The sequence below is a fragment of the Echinops telfairi genome, unplaced genomic scaffold, assembly GCF_000313985.2.
Source record: "Echinops telfairi isolate 266 unplaced genomic scaffold, ASM31398v2 ScPeMD7_44;HRSCAF=162, whole genome shotgun sequence".
In the NCBI taxonomy this organism is placed as follows: domain Eukaryota; kingdom Metazoa; phylum Chordata; class Mammalia; order Afrosoricida; family Tenrecidae; genus Echinops; species Echinops telfairi.
Window position 1 is genome coordinate 5,727,917 of NW_022103942.1, and position 19,223 is coordinate 5,747,139.

General features: G+C 38.6%; 1 pseudogene; it reads left to right on the forward strand.

The window, feature by feature from the left end:
• Positions 1 to 8,043: 8,043 nt before the first annotated feature.
• On the forward strand, positions 8,044 to 11,959 carry LOC101647655 (annotated as a pseudogene).
• The last annotated feature ends 7,264 nt before the right edge of the window (positions 11,960 to 19,223 follow it).

Below are 19,223 nucleotides of genomic sequence, written 5' to 3' on the forward strand. Positions count from 1 at the left end.
GGATGTTGTAAGATATGACAAAATAATAATCATTTATAAATTATCAAGGGTTCATGGGGGAGGGGGAGGGGGGAGGGATGGGGAAAATGAGGAGCTGATACCAAGGGTTCAAGTAGAAAGCAAATGTTTTGAGAATGGTGAGGGCGACAATTGTACAAAAGTGCTTGACACAATGGATGGATGGATTGTGATAAGAGTTGTACTAGCCCCCAATGAAACGATTAAAAAAAAAACCCAATAAATACAAACTTGGAGAAAAGAATCATATTGCAGCTTTTATCCTTAACACTTGGTTTGGAGAAGGCTGCTGAGGACAGTAGAATATGGTTTTAATGTTACGCTTTCTTCATGGGTCTCCTAGTCAAAATAACAAACCTTTGTACATACTCTGAAAAATAAGCTGGTCAGAATAAGCAAGTTTCACAGATTATAACTTTAAAAAAAATCCTCCATTCACCGATCAATTTTTTTGTTTTCCTTTAATCAGTAGCTCAGTCCCATGAAATATATTTACTTTAAATTGAACATTTAGTTAGTCAATCTTAGAAGATTAAAATTAGTTACATTAGTTAATAAATCACATTGTTGGAGCCCTATAAATCATATATCAAAAACTATATGAACTAGAGGTACAACCCATGACATATCAACATGTCTTATATGCCATTTCAGTAGCCAAGGCAGCATCTTGGCTTAAGCATTTGGCTACTCACCACAGGGTTGGTGGCTCAAATCCAGCAGCCACTCCCAGGAAGAAGATGAGGCTATCTGCTCCCATAAAGATTTACAGTCTGAGAAACCATCTATAAAGTTGTTACAGGTCATAATTGGTTCAATGTCAGTGGGTGTGGGGTTGATACGCAATTTACTCATTATAAAGGTACATTAAAATAATGAACAATTTGTCCAAGAAAATATTCTTATTAAGTATAAGGTTGATTTAAATGTACTACTTTTGTTTATTTTTTAAAAGTACCATATGATATATGCAAGATATCAACACTTACATTCAAATGGATTTTGACATTAATTTTATAACTTTTGAGTTCTTTTGAGGCATTATCAATGACCAAAAAAAGAGAAAGAAAAATTAGAATTAATTATGATCATTTGAACAATTTAATTTACCTTGGTGTCTGGATATAACTTCTTAAAACTGGCCGGACTTGATAAAGAGAATTGCTCCTAAAAACGTGGCCCTTCCTCTTCAAGCCAAGAGGAGTGCATTAATGATTCAGGCTTGTCTTCCCCAAGACTATGACTACTCGAGTTCAACATGAATTTGGGTTACATAGCTGCATTCTTCTTACCATTCCAAGCCTCACCTGAAGAATGATCCATGTAGTGGAAAGCATTATTTATTTATACAGAATTTCTCAAATCACTTTACCCAGTTACTTCAAATAAGCAGCACTTTACAGTGAATAAAACATAAATATCTGACTGTTTACCTCCAACTCCAGATATGTAGCAATCAGAAATTAGGTAAAGTGAGGGAGAATTCATATGGAACTTTGAGCTGATAAGCAATAAACACACAGTAATGACTTGTGATTTATTTGTTTTAGAACTCCAATTTCCCTCCTTATATCCTAGAAAACTATTAGCTTTGAAGGGTAAATGCTTTTATTCTATTTCATTCTAGTTTTTTGACTGCCTTCTGACTGTCAATCTTTTGAAGCATCCCCTCTCTGTAGTGAAAGGATAAAATTATGTTTCTCAACTATTAAATTTTCATTGGGCATAAAAACCCAAGGAGAATCATATCTGGGAATAGGACCTCTTGAGATTTATTTAGAGATTGATCGTTGGTTGTGACACTTAAGACAACTCATTTACATTCTTTTACATTTACAATGTGCTCACGTACTAGCAGCCTCTGTCACCAAAATACAGGAAGTAAGAGATTTCTAAATAAAGGAAATAAAAATTGGAATGAATTATACTAGCTGAGACAAACAGTTCTCATAACGTGAATGCAGATACAGAGACTAGCACAGGTCTTTGGTCCCCGCAGAACACTTGGCCCAGTCTGTGAGAACCTGAACTTTAAACCACCAAGTTGGTTCTCGATTTCTTGCGTTCACAATAGAAACCAAGAACAGTATAAGAACAATTATCAATAAATGCTTTCTTTAAAAATTATCAATAAATATATCGACTAATACAAACTAAAGCCATTATTGTCTATCTATTATGTTCTTATTTGAATGAGGTTCAAGGACACTGTATTTGGCACCTTGTTTCTTCATTATCAGAGTGCACATACAACTTATTCTTTTACATAGATAATCAGTCAACCAGACAGACAAAGGTAGTACAAGTAATAAGCAAATCTACAAAGAAATTAATAAGTAATGATTACCCTTCATTGCTCAACAAGTAAACTTATGGTTGTTGGCTTTTGTAAATTGAGGTTTATAAAAAAAATCCATAGAATATACAGGTATAAGAAAACATGTCATTATCCAAAGGGGAGGATAAAAGAAGAGACCAGATACTTATTACGAGAGGTTCAATATTCTGTTAATGATTTTAGCACTTGGGTACGCTTTGTTGAGACTTTCCTACTGGATTTCACCAAAAACCTTAGTAAGCAGTTAATGATATAATCCTTATTTTAAAGCTGAGGAAATGAAATCTAAGATAAATAATATGAGTATGTTAAGGATACACAGCCAAAACAGAGCAATTTGACCCTAGACCACATTTTCTTAATGACCTTTTGTTGTTCCTTTAATTTTGTTCTGACTCTATGATAGAAAAAAACAGTCCCGGTCCCGCACCATACTCATTGTACCTTCTATTTTCAGTTCTTTGCTGCTGTCACGGTGTCAATCCATCTCACTGATTCTCCTCATTTTTTCTGATGCTCTTTTTATACCTTCTGATAATATTTCCAAAGTCTTGCCATCGTTGCTTCAAAGGAACATTCTTGCTGTACTTCTTCCAAGACAGATTCATTTGTCCTTCTGGCAGTCCACGGTATTTTCAATATTCTTTGCTAGCACAATAATTATGAAGTATAAATTCTACTTCAGTCTTTCTTATTCATTGTCCAGTTTACCCATGTATAAGTAGAAAATAAAAAATACTATGGTTTGGGTGAGGAGCAACTCAGTCCTCAAAATTATATACTTGCCTTTTAACACGTTAAAGAGGTATTTGTCAGCAGGTTTGTCCAATGCCGTACATAGTTTGATTTCTTGACTGATCTTTGCATGAACACTGATTGTGGATCCAATGAAATAAAACCTTTGACACTTTCCATATTTTATCCATTTATCAGGATGATGCTTCTTGATCATTTTCTGAGGACTTTTGTTTCCTTTATGGTGAAGTGTGATCCCTACTTCAAATCCTCTTTACTTTCAGCAAAGTAAGGTGATATCATCCATATATCACACTTTGTTAATAAATCTCCTTCCAATACTGAGTCCATGTTCTTCCAATCCATGTTCTTTCGAGCCTCGTGCCACCACTGATTGTTCATTTCCTACAACTTTTAAGATTATATAGTCAGCACATAGATTGATTTAGTATAGTATAAGGATATAATTTAGATGTGTATCATTTCTGATTTTAATTCATGCAATATTCCCTTGTTCTGTTCTTGTCTATGCACAGGTTCTTTTTTTTTCATCGTTTTATTAGGGGCTCATACAACTCTTATCACAATCCATACATCCATCAATCGTGTAAAGCACATTTGTACATTCATTGCCCTCATCATTCTCAAAACATTCCCTCTCCACTTAAGCTCCTGGCATCAGCTCCTCATTTTTTCCCTTTCTTCCCCACTCCCCATCCCTCATAAACCTTTGATAATTTATAAATTATTATTATTTTGTCATAACTTGCCCTGTCTGACGCCTCCCTTCACCCACTTTTCTGTTGTCCGTCCCCCAGGGAGGAGGTCACATGTAGATCTTTGTAATTGGTTCCCCCTTTCCAAACCACCCTCCCTCTATCCTCCCAGTATCGCTACTCACACCACTGGTCCTGAAGGGATCATCCTCCCTGGATTCCCTGTGTTTCCATTTCCTATCTGTACCAGTGTACATCCTCTGGTCTAGCCAGACTTGCAAGGTAGAATTGGTATTATGATAGTGGCGGGGGGGGGGGGGGAAGCATTTAGGAACTAGAGGAAAGTTGTATTTTTCATCATTGCTACATTGCACCCTGACTGGCTCATCTCCTCCCTGATACCCTTCTGTATGGGGATGTCCAGTGGCCTACAAATGGGCTTTGGGTCTCCACCCTGCACACACACCCTCATTCACTATGATAAGATTTTTTTTTCTGATGATGCCCGATACCTGATCCCTTTGACACCTCGTGATCACACAGGCTGGTGTGCTTCTTCCATGTGGGCTTTGTTGTTTCTGAGCTAGATGGCTGCTTGTTTACCTTCAAGCCTTTAAGACCCCAGACACTCTATCTTTTGATAGCCAGGCACCATCAGCTTTCTTCAGTACATTTGCTTATTCACCTGCATTGTCTTCAGTGGTTGTGTTGGGAAGGTGAGCATCATAGAATGCCAATTTAATAGAAGAAAACATTCTTTCATTGAGGAAGTACTTGAGTGGAGGCCCAATGTCCTTCAGCTACCTTAATACTAAACCTATAAATATATGCACATAGATCTATTTCCCCATCCTCATATATAAATATATTTACATGTGCCCATGCCTTTATCTAGACCTCTATAAATGCCCTTTGCCTCCCAGCTGTTTCCTCTATTTCCTTTGACTTTCCTCCTGTCCCACAATCATGCTCAGTTCCCACCAGGGTTTCAGCTATTCCTCTTGGTTACATTACCCTTGATCATGCCCTCCCAGGCCTCCACACCCTCCTCACCACTGATTTGGATCACTTGTTGTTCTCTTGTACCTGGGTTTGTTAGCACCACTACCTTTTCCCCCACTTCTCCCCCTCCCATGTCCCCCCAGAACGGATGGTCCTGTTGTTTTCTCCTCCAGATTGTTCGTCCAGCCTATCCTATTTAGACCTAATAACATGCACAGAGATAATAACATGCACAAAAACTAGACAGAGCAAAACCAAGCAACAATATACAACAAAACAACAACAACAAACCAATGACCAAAAAAAAAAACACAAGAAAAAAAAAGCTTGTAGTTAGTTCAAGGATTGTTTGTTGGCCTTTAGGAGTGTTTTCCAGTCCAGTCTGTTGGGGCACCATGCCCTGGCCCCAAACTTCACCTTCAGCATTCCCTGGGGACCTCGCTGCTCCATTCCCTTGTTCTTCTGTTGCTCCCCTTTAATGTTTTGCCTCGGTGTGGCGGGATTAAATCGGGTGCAATTCCCACACTGTGTCTCCGGTGTTGTCGCTTGTAGGGTTTTGGGTCATTGAGGGCGTCATGACTCATAGTGGGGTCGGCCATGTGGTCCTTTCTGTGGACAGGCTGCTCTAATTGGGAACATCGTCCTCGAGGCCTGGTGGGCCAGGATGTGCTCCACTCTCTCCTCCTCCCCCTTCACCTGCTCTTGTGTGCTCTGATCAGATGTGTCTCTCTCCAGGAGCTGCAGATTCAATGCCGTCCTTCTGAGGGGGGAGGGGCAGGTGTCCACGTATTAGTTGGGATTGGGACCAGCCCCCCAGCACAGGTTCTACATGAGTAAAATTTAGGGTTCTGAAAGGCACATTTTTGCCATATTAATTTTTTTTATGATCCATAGAGTTGAATTCCTTTGCACAGCCAATAAAACACAGGTAAATATTTTTCTGGCATTCTCTGCTTTCAGCTAAGGTCCATCTGACATGAGAAAAGGCTATCCCTCATTCCATATCCTTATTCTATCTAGTTTGAATTTCTGGCAGGGCCTTGTTGATGTAGTACTTTAACCATTTTTTAATAATCGTCATCAAAATGTTACTTACATGTGATATCAATGATATTGCTTGATAAATTCCATATGCAGTGATCACCTTTCTTTGAAATGGACAAAAATATAGATCTTGTCCAGGTAGTTGCTGAAGTAACTGTCTCTGAAATTGCATGGTTTAGAGCAGTGAGTATGTCCAGTGTTGCATTGTTTCATTGATATTTAGTGAATTCCTGGAGCCTTGTTTAACCCTAATGCCTTCAGGGTGTTTCCATTTCTATTAAGACCATTGATTCTTGATCATGTACTGCCTCCTGAAATGGTTGAACATCTACCAACTACCATTGCAAGGTAGATTACAGCCATTTTTGTCCCCTCTCACTCCCTAACCCACTATCAAGGAAGACCTTGGATATCCACCTCAAGGAAAACACCAGCTGCCCCCAATACCTGGCAAGGTAGACCTCTGCCACCCCTGTAACCTGGCAAGAGAACACTGGTTGTCCTCATCCCCAGGCAAGATAGGCTCTGTCCATCTCTATCCCCTAGCAGGGAAGCCCCCAGCTGTCCCCTAGATCCCAGTAAAGAAGGTACCAGCTATCTTTACCCTCCAACCCAAGAAAGACCCAACTCATTTTAGCAACCCAGCAAGGAAAGCTCTGCATGGCTCTCCCCCTTGACAGGTAGTTTCCTCCAGCCATCCCTAACCCCCAGAAAGGTAAGCTTCATCCATCCCAGTCCCCCAGCAAGGAAGGCCTGAGCATCCCTGGGACCTGGCAAAGAAGTTCCTGTTCATCTCTCATTAACGAAGGCCCCTGCTGTCCCTGAAAGCTAGCAAAGGAGTTCCTGGCAGGCCGTTATCTGTCAAGGAAGGCCACAGTCATCATCACTGTCCTCCAGCAAGGAAAGACAACAACTGTCGCTAGGACATGGCAAGGGAGGTCCTGGGTATCCGTTCCCCCTTGCAATATAGAATAAAGACACCAGCACCCACAAGAAAGGTAGAATCTGGTCATCTCTACTCCCCACAAAGGAAAGTCTTAGGACTTGGCAAGGTAGGTCAGGGATGCCCTTGCAAAACAATAAGGAAAGCCCTGGCCAAAACAGCACCCAGCAAAGAAAGCCCTAGCTGTCCCTGCCTTCTAGCAAAAATACATTGGAAACCCCATATTCTAGCAAGGAAGGCACCCGCTATCCTGGAGATCTGGCATGCAAGGCCGCAGACATATAAGTGAAGTCATCTAAATCTACATGGAAAAGGTACAGCAGTTTGTGTGATCCAAGGTTTGTAAATCTAAGACTGGAAGAGGGAACGGTATTAGACCTTACATTCTGAGCACCCAATTTGCAGAAAGGTATGAATGACAATGAAAGTCTAATATTCACTTGCAGGGTTCCATTCTGGATTAGACCTTGGTGAATCCCCTCTGACGATTGACCAGGGGCATGAATAGCCTTGCTATCAGAAAAAGTGCATTGGGAAGTGAATTAATGCATATGTACTTAGGTAAAACTTGGTAAAATGGAGGGTGAGTTAGTTAATTGTGCCAACCTGGCTGATAAACACATGTGGGGCTAATTGACAGGCGGAGGGATAAATGGGTGGTGAGCCTCCCCTTTCTAGTTCTTGGGTCTCTTGTTTTGTGATGGTCACACCAGGGTGCAGCTGCCTTAGCAGTTCCCTGCTTCAGCTTGCAAGATTGACTTCCTACAAGACATCCCCAAGGAGAAGCCACATGGACCTATCCCGGTGCAGCCCTGGGTGCTGGAGCAGTCATGTGGAGACCCCTGCTAGTGCTGAGATGCTTATTTGTTCACTGACTCAGCTTTCCTCCTGCAGTCGCCATCATTGCCTCTGTTTTGGGAGGTGGAGGACTTTGTGGACTGATGTTGGGTTAATGGGTTAATGTTGGACTTGTGGGCTTGGGCAGCATTGGGTTGGGATGATTTCATGATGCACACTTTCTTTACATAAAGCTCTCTTATACATGAGTTGCTGTGGATTTGTTTCTCTAAAGTACCTAGACTAATACAGAGGGGCAGCAAAAAAGAATAAGGCCTTCAAGAAGATGTCACAGAGCAAAAATATATATATTTAAACACTGAGATTCTACAATCCATTTTCTCAGACCACAAGGCTGAAACATTAGAAATTGACAATAGAAAGGACCAAGGCAAAAAGTGAATGGGAAGATGGAGTACTTGCAGGTCCTGAAACATGGGTGCAGCTGTTCAGTGACCATGGTGGCCTTTGCATCTACTTAGGAGTTTTCTTCAGGGCAAATGATTTAAGGGTTTTATATTAGTGGGGGAAGACAAATATGGAAACAAATACTATGAAGACAGCAAGCAGTTATTTGGCTGTCCCTGATGGGTCATGTATACTATTGAAATGAATGGCAGAAAAACATTCTGGGATGTAGATGAAAGCATGGTGCTCACTTCATGCTCCTACCACAAAACCACTTCTTGCTCATAATTACATTTGGGCAAACCATAAATTCAACATGAGTGGCACTTCAAAACAATATGTCCTTTATTCAACCACCAGAAAGAAGATTCAGGATTGGACCCCACCCTCAATACAAGTAACCACCATGAAAAATAATTTAACTAACACCTTTTCTTTGATTCTTACTAGTAATTTAATTAAAATTTTTGGACTTAAATAAAAAATGGCATGGAACTGAACAACATACTAAATCAAATAATGGATTAAATAAAAAAATAATCCTCAAAACAAATGAGAATGATAATAAGACACAACTAAGCTGTTGGGAAACAATAAAAACAATTTCCAGAGGGAAATTTACAGCAATGCGTACATATGTTAAAAAAAAGAGCAGAACACTTTCTTAACACAACATCTTCAACAACTAGAATATGAACAACAAAATAATCCTGCAACCAACAATATAAAGGGAATCATAAATAATAGAGCAGAAATAACTGAACTGGAAAACAGGAAACAATAGACAAATCAACTTGAAAAGATGAACAAAACTTACATAACGTGGCTAACAACAAGGAAAAGAAAGAGAAGACAAATATCTAGAAATAGGTAAGAAAAGGGTGGCATCACAAGGGACCAAATTAATTAAAAATAATAGCACACTATTACAAAAATTGTACTTAGATGAAGTGGAAAAATTCATTTCTACCCATAGTCAGACATAGAAAATTTCAACAGATCCACACAAATGAATAGAGTAGGCCATTACAAAACTTCCAAGTAAGAAAATTTTAGGACCAAATTACTTTGGTGGAATTCTACCAAATATTCAGACAAGAGTTAACCCCAATTCTACATGAAATATTCCAGATAATATAAAGGGACATCACACTCTGAAATTCATTCTATGAATCAAGCATAAAGCTCTTATATAAAATCCAGGCAAAGACACCAAAAGGATAGGACACTACAGACTAATATCACTTATGAACATAAACACAAACTTTCACACCAAAGTATTGGCCAATTGAATCCAATAATACACCATGATGAAGTGGTATTCATACCAGTTGCAAAAAAATGGTTTAATATTAGAAAAAACAAATGTAATCCACCACATAAACATACAAAAATAAGAACCACATGATCATATCAATCAATTCAGAAAAGACATTTGACAAAATCCAACAGCCAGTTCTGGTAAAAACATGTAACAACATAGGAAAAGAAGTGATATATTTCAACATAATAAGGGCCATATATGAAGAATCAATGACCAACATCTCATTCAATGGGGAAAGACTGAAAGCATTTCCCCTGTAAACAGGAACCAGTCATTAGCACTCTTATTCAACATTGTGCTGTATATCTTATGCAGAAGCATTTGGCAACAAAAAGAAATCAGATGAATTTAAATGAGCAAAACTGAAATGAAATTCTCACCATTTGCAGATGATATGGTTTTATATGCTGAAAACCCCAAAGGCTCAACAAAAAATGTTGTTGTAAACAATCAAAAGATTTCACAATGTGGCAGAATATAAGGTCAACAAGCAGAAATCAGATTCCTGTATACTAAGGAAGAGAGCTTTGAAAACAAATATGAAGAAAGCAATGCCATTTACAATAGCACATAAAAGATGAAATACTTATGAATAAACATAACCAGAGAAACAAAAATACCTGTACCAAGAAAACAACAAAACACTTTTATGAGAAACAAAGACACCAACTCAAATGGAAGAATAAGCTGTGTTCGTGGATAGGAAAACTTAATAAAATTAAAATGTCAATACTAGTCAAGTCAATTCATAAATGCAATTCCAAACCAATTCTCAACTTCACTCTTTAAGAAATTGAAAAACAAATTACTAATTTCTCATGGAGTTTACATAAATTATGACTCAGAAAGCTGACAATGCTACCTCTAAAGTGGACAAGGGATAGATATAGGTATAAATATAAAGTATCTATAAATATAAAATGGATTTTCAGTTTGCACTTATTATAAATCCTATTCTAAGAACAATTAATTTTTGTAATGTGACTCTACTCAATACTTGGCCCCATAAAATGATTATTAAAGATATTGGTGCTATAGCACAATGTGGTAAAAAAATAAAAGCAGATGATACCTGGCTAACAGAAAGAATAGTGCCTGGGGTCTGAAAGTTTTGTCCTAAAGCAAGCAGTCATCTAAGTGAAGTTATCAGTCTCTTGAGAATGCTATACTTGCTGTTTTGAAAAGGTGTAGTAAATTGAAGTGCACAGAATTTTGGAGGAAAGGGTTAGACAGATGGAAAAAAGCTCCCAGAAGATAATATAGGATACGAATGGAGGACATGTTGAGAAATATTAACTTCAAGTTTTGATATTTTTAAAAATAATGTTTCTGTGATTTTGTAGTAATACTTTTGTTTGACTCTATGAATTTCACTTTTATATAGGTTTTGAATAGATTAACTCCCACAATATGAGTACATATACAAACTTTGAAACATTTTAAAAATATATATTTTTAAGTTTCACTGACACACAATTCATGTATTATATATTTCACTAGTTCAATCATACTCATGAGTTGTGCAATCATCAACACAAGCAATCCTAGCACATTAAAGACCGGATATTTTTTTACCAACTTACCCAAGTGACCGTGTGTTTTCTTGGCTGTTAGTTTTTTTTTTTGCATTAAACCATAAATGGGTTTACATCTCATCAACTTTTTATCATATTTATTTATAACATTCAGTTTTTGAATATAAAACATCTCACATTATGAAACAATATTTTGCAATGTATGCAGAACATTATTACTTTTATGAACTATAATCTTCATGAAATTATAAACTTCTTGTAAAAATAATCAACATAATCCACATTACTTTGAAAAACAGTAAAAATAAATACATTATATCAAACAAAAAATACATTCTTTGTTCCCCAATGTTCATTTGTTGATATGTACCTTTGTTATGCAATGTACTAGTGTTACTATACTCTACAACTACAACTATACTACTATACAAGTTCATTGAGAAACAAAGACAGTGTGTAAATATTATCCCTGAGACACTGTGCAAAAATTATCTCCTAGCTCTTTGGTTTGATTAGTTGTGGAGACCTTATCCTAAACAGTTACAATTATTTCATATATTGTAGTTAACATGGGACCTATATATAAACAAAGGCTCCTAGTACTTTTTTAATGTATGGTACTTTGTATAACATTTTTCTCTGTGAAACGGTACCTTACAAAATTTGTAAATATACCTGGTTTCACTTCTTTTTCCATGGGCTGCGCAAACTCTACAGGCTCTGGTAGGAAATTTCTCTTTTCCATTGCTTGAAATGAACACAGGTTCTTGCTGCTTCACGTCACCTGACAGCCTTCCTGGTGGGTCTTTACGTGGTGCTCTCCCTGCTCTACTGGGGGTTGGGCTGGACATCTCTCTCTCTGGTTCCGGAGAGCCTTCATTTTCATTGTCAGTAATCCAGTAGTTTGCCCCTGAAAGGACAAACTGCTTGTACTTCATTTTTTTTCTCTGGATTCAGGGCATTGTAAATTCTATAACAATTGAAAAGTCCACAGTTTATGAGATAAAGGATGACTTTTTTTGTCCATTTCATTGTTTTCCTTAGAATAGGATAATATGAGAGGTACTGATCTGCACGATCAACTCCCTTCAGGTGGGCATTATATTGATGTATACACACAGTTTTCAATATATCCTCTCCAGTTTTTCTATTGTTCCTTCCTGTATTTGAGACAGGCGTGTCATGAATTGTTGGTATCATTCTGACATCTCGCTTGTATTTCCATATGAGGAGAAAAATGTCACCTTTTCTACAGAAAACTGTGTCGCCTTTCTTCGTTCTTGATGCTTTGGCTTTTAGAGTAAGTGGTAAGCCTCTGTTCACTCTAATAGTACCACAGACTCTAGTTTTGCTTTTCAGTATAAATCAGCAGTAGAGATACTGTTATAGTAATTATCCTGGTAGATATGGTGCCACATACCAAGATCAGGGCCAAGAACTGAGAGAACAGTTTCTTCCAATTTCTTCCCTTCACCAGTATAAATTTCCACATTGCAGATATAGCCTGTGTCACTCTCACACACCATCCTAACAAGTAAACCATGCTTTGTAATCTTTGCTGGGTTGTATGTTCGAAACCTCAGGTGTCCTCTCCACGGCAGCATCTCCTCGTCCAAAGACAACTGTTGCTTTGGTCTGTAAAGTGTCCTGAATTTATTGAGGAAATAATCCAGCACAGGTTTAGTTTTAAAGAGTCTTCCAGAGCTATTGTCCATTTTCGTGTTTTCATTAAAGTGCCAGAATGTCCATATTTGTTCAAATCTATTACGACTCATAGTCTGCGAAAATATCGGGGTAGCTATTAGAGGATCTGCTGACCAATAATCTTTCCAGCTATCTTTTCGTGTTTGTCCCATCAGAAGAATTAGGGCTAAGAATTTCTTGGTGTCTTTTTGTGTAACAGGAGACCACTTGAGCGATTTAGGTGATGTTTTACATTTCACTGAGGTTTGATCATGATAAGTGCACAACTCCTTGCAAAACAATTCAAACAAGTCATCACCAAACATCCGGCTAGTCACAGAGGCTACAGACTCACATTGAGCTGGAGATGGAATAACCCAAGGATGACCTTCAAACATTTCCAAACGTGTGGAATGTCAATTTCACACCAATCGTTAGTAACATTATTACAAAACGAATCATTCACAAAAACAGAATCCCCTTCATCATTGGTGTCAGAATCACTTGAAAGCACTGCCACTTGATGCTTCTTTACAGGTCTAATAATGTCACTGTCACTGGAAGCGTCCTCAGAACCATCGAAACGTTCATTCACACAGTCATCGCATCTTCATTTTCACCAGGAACAGCTGAATAATCGTCGTCAAAAACTTCCCAACGTACTTCAGATGCGTTCACTTCCTTCCGTTTTCTGAATGAGGCCTTCTCTAAAAGTAAGCAGAAATTGAAGATGAAAATAGTAACTATTTGATTGAACCAAAATGCATTAAAATGCTAACAAAACAAAAAGACCCTGAAGACAATCGAGTTTGATTCATTCACTACTGATGTAAACACCTAAATAGACGAAGTAGTTAAAATATATCCAAACAGATGGCATCTGAAGACAGCGTGTAGAAATCACGAGTTATCTCGTGATCCGTCCAGAACAGATGGCTCGCGAAACACTAAAACTCGGTATCCGTCTGCAATGTGCTAGGATATTCTTCCTCCTTGTCCTCATTCAGAGATCCTCATTTCCCACCATCCTCCCGTACCATATTCCTATGAATATATTAACATGTACAGGAAAAATACAAAATTAAGATAAAATACAAACAAATGGCCTAACAACAATAAAACAATGAAACAAAAATATACCAGTTGAAAACAAAGCCGAAAATATTAAAAACTGGAACAATTATTGATTGGATCATGAGGGAGATCAATGGCAATGTGTCACATTTTGAGCTAACTAAAATTCTAGCAATCCACCATACAATGTACTCTGATAATGATTTCTGGTCCATAGCCACAGGGTACTCACCAGAAGCCGAATCCACATGTGAGAATCCCATGAGTAGGTTTTGGGTTTTCACTATCATCTGCAGCTTTCTGCAAACTGGATGTTAAGATTTAAGTTTTAATACAATTCCCTCTTCTGGGTTTGAATTTTATTATTTACAATTGTTGTAACACACAGGTTGGTAAGCTTCATCCTTTTTGACTTAGCCAACAACCTCACTAGATGCTTGTTTTTTTGTGGGGTTTTTTTAAATTAAATCATTTTACTGGGAGCTCATACAACTCTTATCACAATCCATACATACATCCATTGTGTCAAGCACATTTGTACATTTGCTGCCATCACCATTCTCAAAATATTTGCTTTCTACTTGAGCCCTTGATATCAGCTCCTCATTTTCCCCCCTCCCTCCCTGCTCTGCCATCCCTCATGAACACTTGATAATTTATAAATTATTATTGTTTTGTCATATCTTACACTGTTTGACGTCTCCCTTCACCCACTTTTCTGTTGTCCATCCCCCAGGGAAGAGGTTATATGTAGATCCTTGTAATCAGTTCCCCCTTTCTACCCCACCTTCCCTCCACCCTCCCAGTATTGCCACTCTCACCACTGGTCCTAAAGGGATCATCTGCCCTGGATTTCCTGTGTTTCCAGTTCCAACTGTAGCAGTGCACATCCTGTGGTCTAGCCAGATTTGCATGGTAGACTTGGGATCATGATAGTGGGTGGGGAGGAAGCATTTAAGCGCTAGAGGAAAGTTGTATGTTTCATCGTTGCTACCCTACACCCTGACTGGCTCATCTCCTCCCCGTGACCCTTCTGTCTGCCTACAGATGGGCTTTGGGTCTCCACTCTGCATTCCCCCTCATTTATCATGACATGATTTTTTGTTCTTTGATGCCTGATACCTGATCCCTTCTACACCTCGTGGTCACACAAGCTGGTGTGCTTCTTCCATGTGGACTGTTGCTTCTGAGCTAGATGGCTGCTTGATTACCTGCAATCTTTTAACAGTCCATATGCTATATCTTTTTATAGCTGGGCACCATCATATTTCTTCACCACATTTGCTTATGCACACATTTGTCTTCAGCGATCATGTCGGGAAGGCGTACATCATGGAATGCCAATTTAATAGAACAAAGTGTACTTGCATTGAGGAAGTACTTGAGTGGAGGTCCAATGTTCATCTGCTGCCTTAATACTAAACTTATAAATATACATGCACGTAGATCTATTTCCGCACCATCCTATATAAATATATTTACATATGTACATGCCTGTATTTATTCCTCTATAAATGCCTGTTGCCTCCTACTTTTTTCCTCTATTTCCTTTTACTTTCCTCTTGTCCCCCTATCATGCTCACCCTTCATTTGGGTTTCAGTAATTTCTCTCAGTTACGTTGTCCTTGCTGAATCCCTACCAGGTCTCTCACACCCTCCTTGCCACTAATTTTGGATTACTTGTTGCTCCCTTGACCCCAGGTTGGTCAATACCACCTCCTTTCTCCCACCTCCCCCTTTCCCATATCCCCCCAGAACCATCGGTCCTCTTGTATCCTCCTCCAGACTGTTCATCCAGCCTATCTTATCTAGATAGACATGCAGAGATAATAATATGTACCAAAAAACAAGGCATAGCAAGACAAAATGATGAAAGAGAGCACAACAATGACAATAAAAAAGAAAACCAGTCACACAGAAAAGAATAAATTAATTAAAAAAAGAAAATGAAAAAAAATTAAACATTTTAAAAAGAAAGAAAACCCTGTAAATAGATCAAGGTCTGATTTTTGACCTCTAGGTGTGTCCTCCAGTCAAGTCCGATGGGGTGCCACACTCTGACCCCAAAGTCTATCCTTTGCACACCCTCGGGAGCTTAGATGGTTGTTTTAAGACAAACCTGGCTATCAAAAGATATAGCGTCTGGGGTCTTAAATGCTTGAAGATCAACAAGCGGCCATCTAGCTCAGAGGCAACAAACCCCACATGGAAGAAGCACCAGTCTGTGTGACCACGAGGTGTCAAAGGGATCAGGTGTCAGGCATCAAAGAACAAAATATCATATCATTGTAAATGAGGGGGAGTGCAGATTGCAGACTCAAAGCCCATCTGTAGGCAACTGGACATCCTCTTATAGAAGGGTCACGGGGAGGAGATGAGCCAGTCAGGGTGCAGAGCAGCAATGATGAAACATACAACTTTCCTCTAGGTCTTAAATGCTTCCTCCCCGCCTCCCCCACTGTCATGATCCCAATTAAAAATATGGCTAGACCAGAGGATGTACACTAGTACATATAGGAACTGGAAGCACAGGGACTCCAGGACATATGATCCCTTTAGGACCAGTGGTGAGAGTGGCAATACTGGGAGGGTGGAGGGGAGGTGGGGTAGAAAGGGGTAACTGATTACAAGGATCTACATATAACCTCCTCCTTGGGTGATGGACAACAGAAAAGTGGGTAAAGAGAGACGTCAGACAGTGTAAGATATGGCAAAACAATAATAATTTATAAATTATCAAGGGTTCATGAGGGAGAGGGGAGTGGGGAGGAAGGTGGAAAAATGAGGAGCTGATATCAAGGGCTCGAGTAGAAAACAAATGTTTTGAGAATGATGATGGCAACAAATGTACAAATGTGCTTGACACAATGGATATATGGATTGTGATAAGAGTTGTATGAGCACCCAATAAAATGATTTTGAAAAAATACCCCAAAAGTTATTCTTTCTGATAACTCAGCACCATCTGATTCCTTTACTACAATTTGCTAGATCACCCGTATTTTCAGTGATCTCTTCATGGGAGTAAGGATTGATCAGCGCCATATGAAATGAAATAAATTTTTTTTGTACATGAGAGCTACATTTAAGTGTTAACTCAAAATCAGTTCATTATCTTGTTGAAGGACATTTTAAATTATCCTCATGGGACATATAGTACTTATATTTATATTACCATTAATTTAGCCAGTGGTATAGAATTTTAAACTCCATTGATAAAAAGAAAGTATATATGTGAAAGATAGTTTTTTTATCATTTTATTAGGGGCTCGTACATCTAATCACAATCCATCCATCCATTGTATAAAGCACATTTGTACAGTTGTTGCCATCAACCTTTTCAAAATATGTTCTTTCTACTTGAGTCCTTGGTATCAGCTCCTCATTTTCCCCTCCCTCCTCCACCCTCTCTCCCTCACGAACTCTTGATAATTTATTAATCATTATTATTTTTTCATGTCTTGCACTAACCAATGTCTCCTTTCACACACTTTTTGTTGTCCATCCCCAAGGGAGGAGATTATATGTATATCATTGTGATCGGTTCCCCCTTTCCCCCTTGCCTTTCCCTTACCCTCCTGGTATCCTTCTCTTATTGGTTCTGAGTGGTTTATCTGTCCTGGATTCCCTGTGTTTCCAGCTCTTATCTATACCAGTGTACATCATCTGGTCTAGCTAGATTTGTAAGGTAGAATTGGGGTCATGATAATGGGGGGGGGCATTTAAGAACTAGAAGAAAGTTGTAGGCTTCATAGGTGTTATACTGCACCCTGACTGGCTTGTCTCCTCCCTGTGACCCTTCTGTAAGGGGATGTCCAGTGGCCTACAGATGGGCTTTGTGTCTTCACTCCACACTCCCCCTCATTCACAATGATATGATTTTTTTTGTTTTGTTTTTTGATGCCTGATACCTGATCCTATCGATACCTCGTGATCACACAGGCTGGTGTGCTTCTTCCTTGTGGGCTTTGTTGCTTCTCAGCTAGATGGCTGCTTGTTTATCTTCAAGACTTTAAGACCCCAGACACTATATCTTTTAATAGCTGGAAAACCATTGTTTGTACAGATTAACAAATTAGGTAAAGTAGGCAAATTTACACTATTATAAATTAAATAAGTTGTCATTATTTATTATAAATTAGGCAAATGGGCACTATTTACACTAATACAGAGTAACAAATTAAGTAAATGGGCACTGTTTGCATTATTTATACTAATAAGGAGGGTTGGAGATAGAACAAACATTATTATGCTCATTCATTAAGGAATAAGTGGGCTACATGTATAATAAGGAGTCTAACAAATTTGAAAATAGTGCATATACGGTCTTCTTGAGTTGTCCTTTATTGGGCACTCTGAAGGCAAGGATCTTAAACCAAAGTCCAATTACTTCTACATTCATCTCCTTTTTTCCCTCCATATCCTTTTTTGCATTCATCTGCTTAACTCACACTGGGACATTTCAGCCTTAGGCCCCTGGTAGTATTTAAATTCCTTTAATCGACTACCAGTGTGTCTAAGGTATTTCAGTTCCTTAGATCTGTTATAAATCAGTTTGAGGTAAAGCCTTAGTGGGAGTTCCAAATCAGATCCTTCTGGTGTGTCTATGAAAGATGTTGTGCACCTTAAAAGGACATTGTCTAAAGTCCCAGTTGTCTATAAGTACATGGCCTGGGTCACCAAGGGCTGAATACAAACTAAGTAAAAAAAATTTCCAATTAGGAAGATGATATTGGGTGTATTATTTCATTCAGGATCTATATAAGTAATATTCTTTAGGGTCTATATAAGTAATGCTAAACATTTTTCCCAGTGGCAGTTGGTCCCAACTTGTCTACCCACAAACAGACGTGTAATCCACTTCCCTGAGGCATGTATGCCCACCCCCCACGCCACACTTCTTTTGAATTTCCTCTAAGGTTCGCTAACCTCTTGTGTAGGAGTGTCTGTTGATTTGGGGTTGCTCCAGAACAATATTGTATAGCAGAAAGTGATTGGTCATCTCCTTCTTCCCTCATCTTGAGAAACTGACCCCAGCTGACAAGAGGCTTTCTCTGTTGAAGTGGTTTTTTAAATGTACAAATAAAGGACGTGATATATGGGTCAGGAAAACTAGGCAGGCTCACGATCTTATTGCTTGGGAGACTGGATTAGAATATTACATTTCCTGAGAGCAGAATCCTGCCTTCCTCTTGATGTTTATCGTTATAGAAGTGGGTTCATACAATATTTGTCCTTTTGTGATTGACTAACTACACTCAGCACAATGGGTTCCAAGTTCACTGTGTCATGAGGTATTTCATGGTTTCAGCACTGTTTTTAAGGGATGAATATGGTTCCACTGTGTGCATGCACCAGTTTCTTCACCCATTTTTCTACTGAGGTACATTTGGGCTGTTTCCAACTTCTTGCTATTGTGAATTGTACTGCAATGAACAAGAGGAGAGCATACATAAGTTTGTGGTCTATTACTTTTGGAGGTACATGGCCAGCAGAGTTATTGTTGGGTCATATGAGATTTCTATTCCCAGTAATTTGAGGTAGCATCATATTGCTTTCCACAATG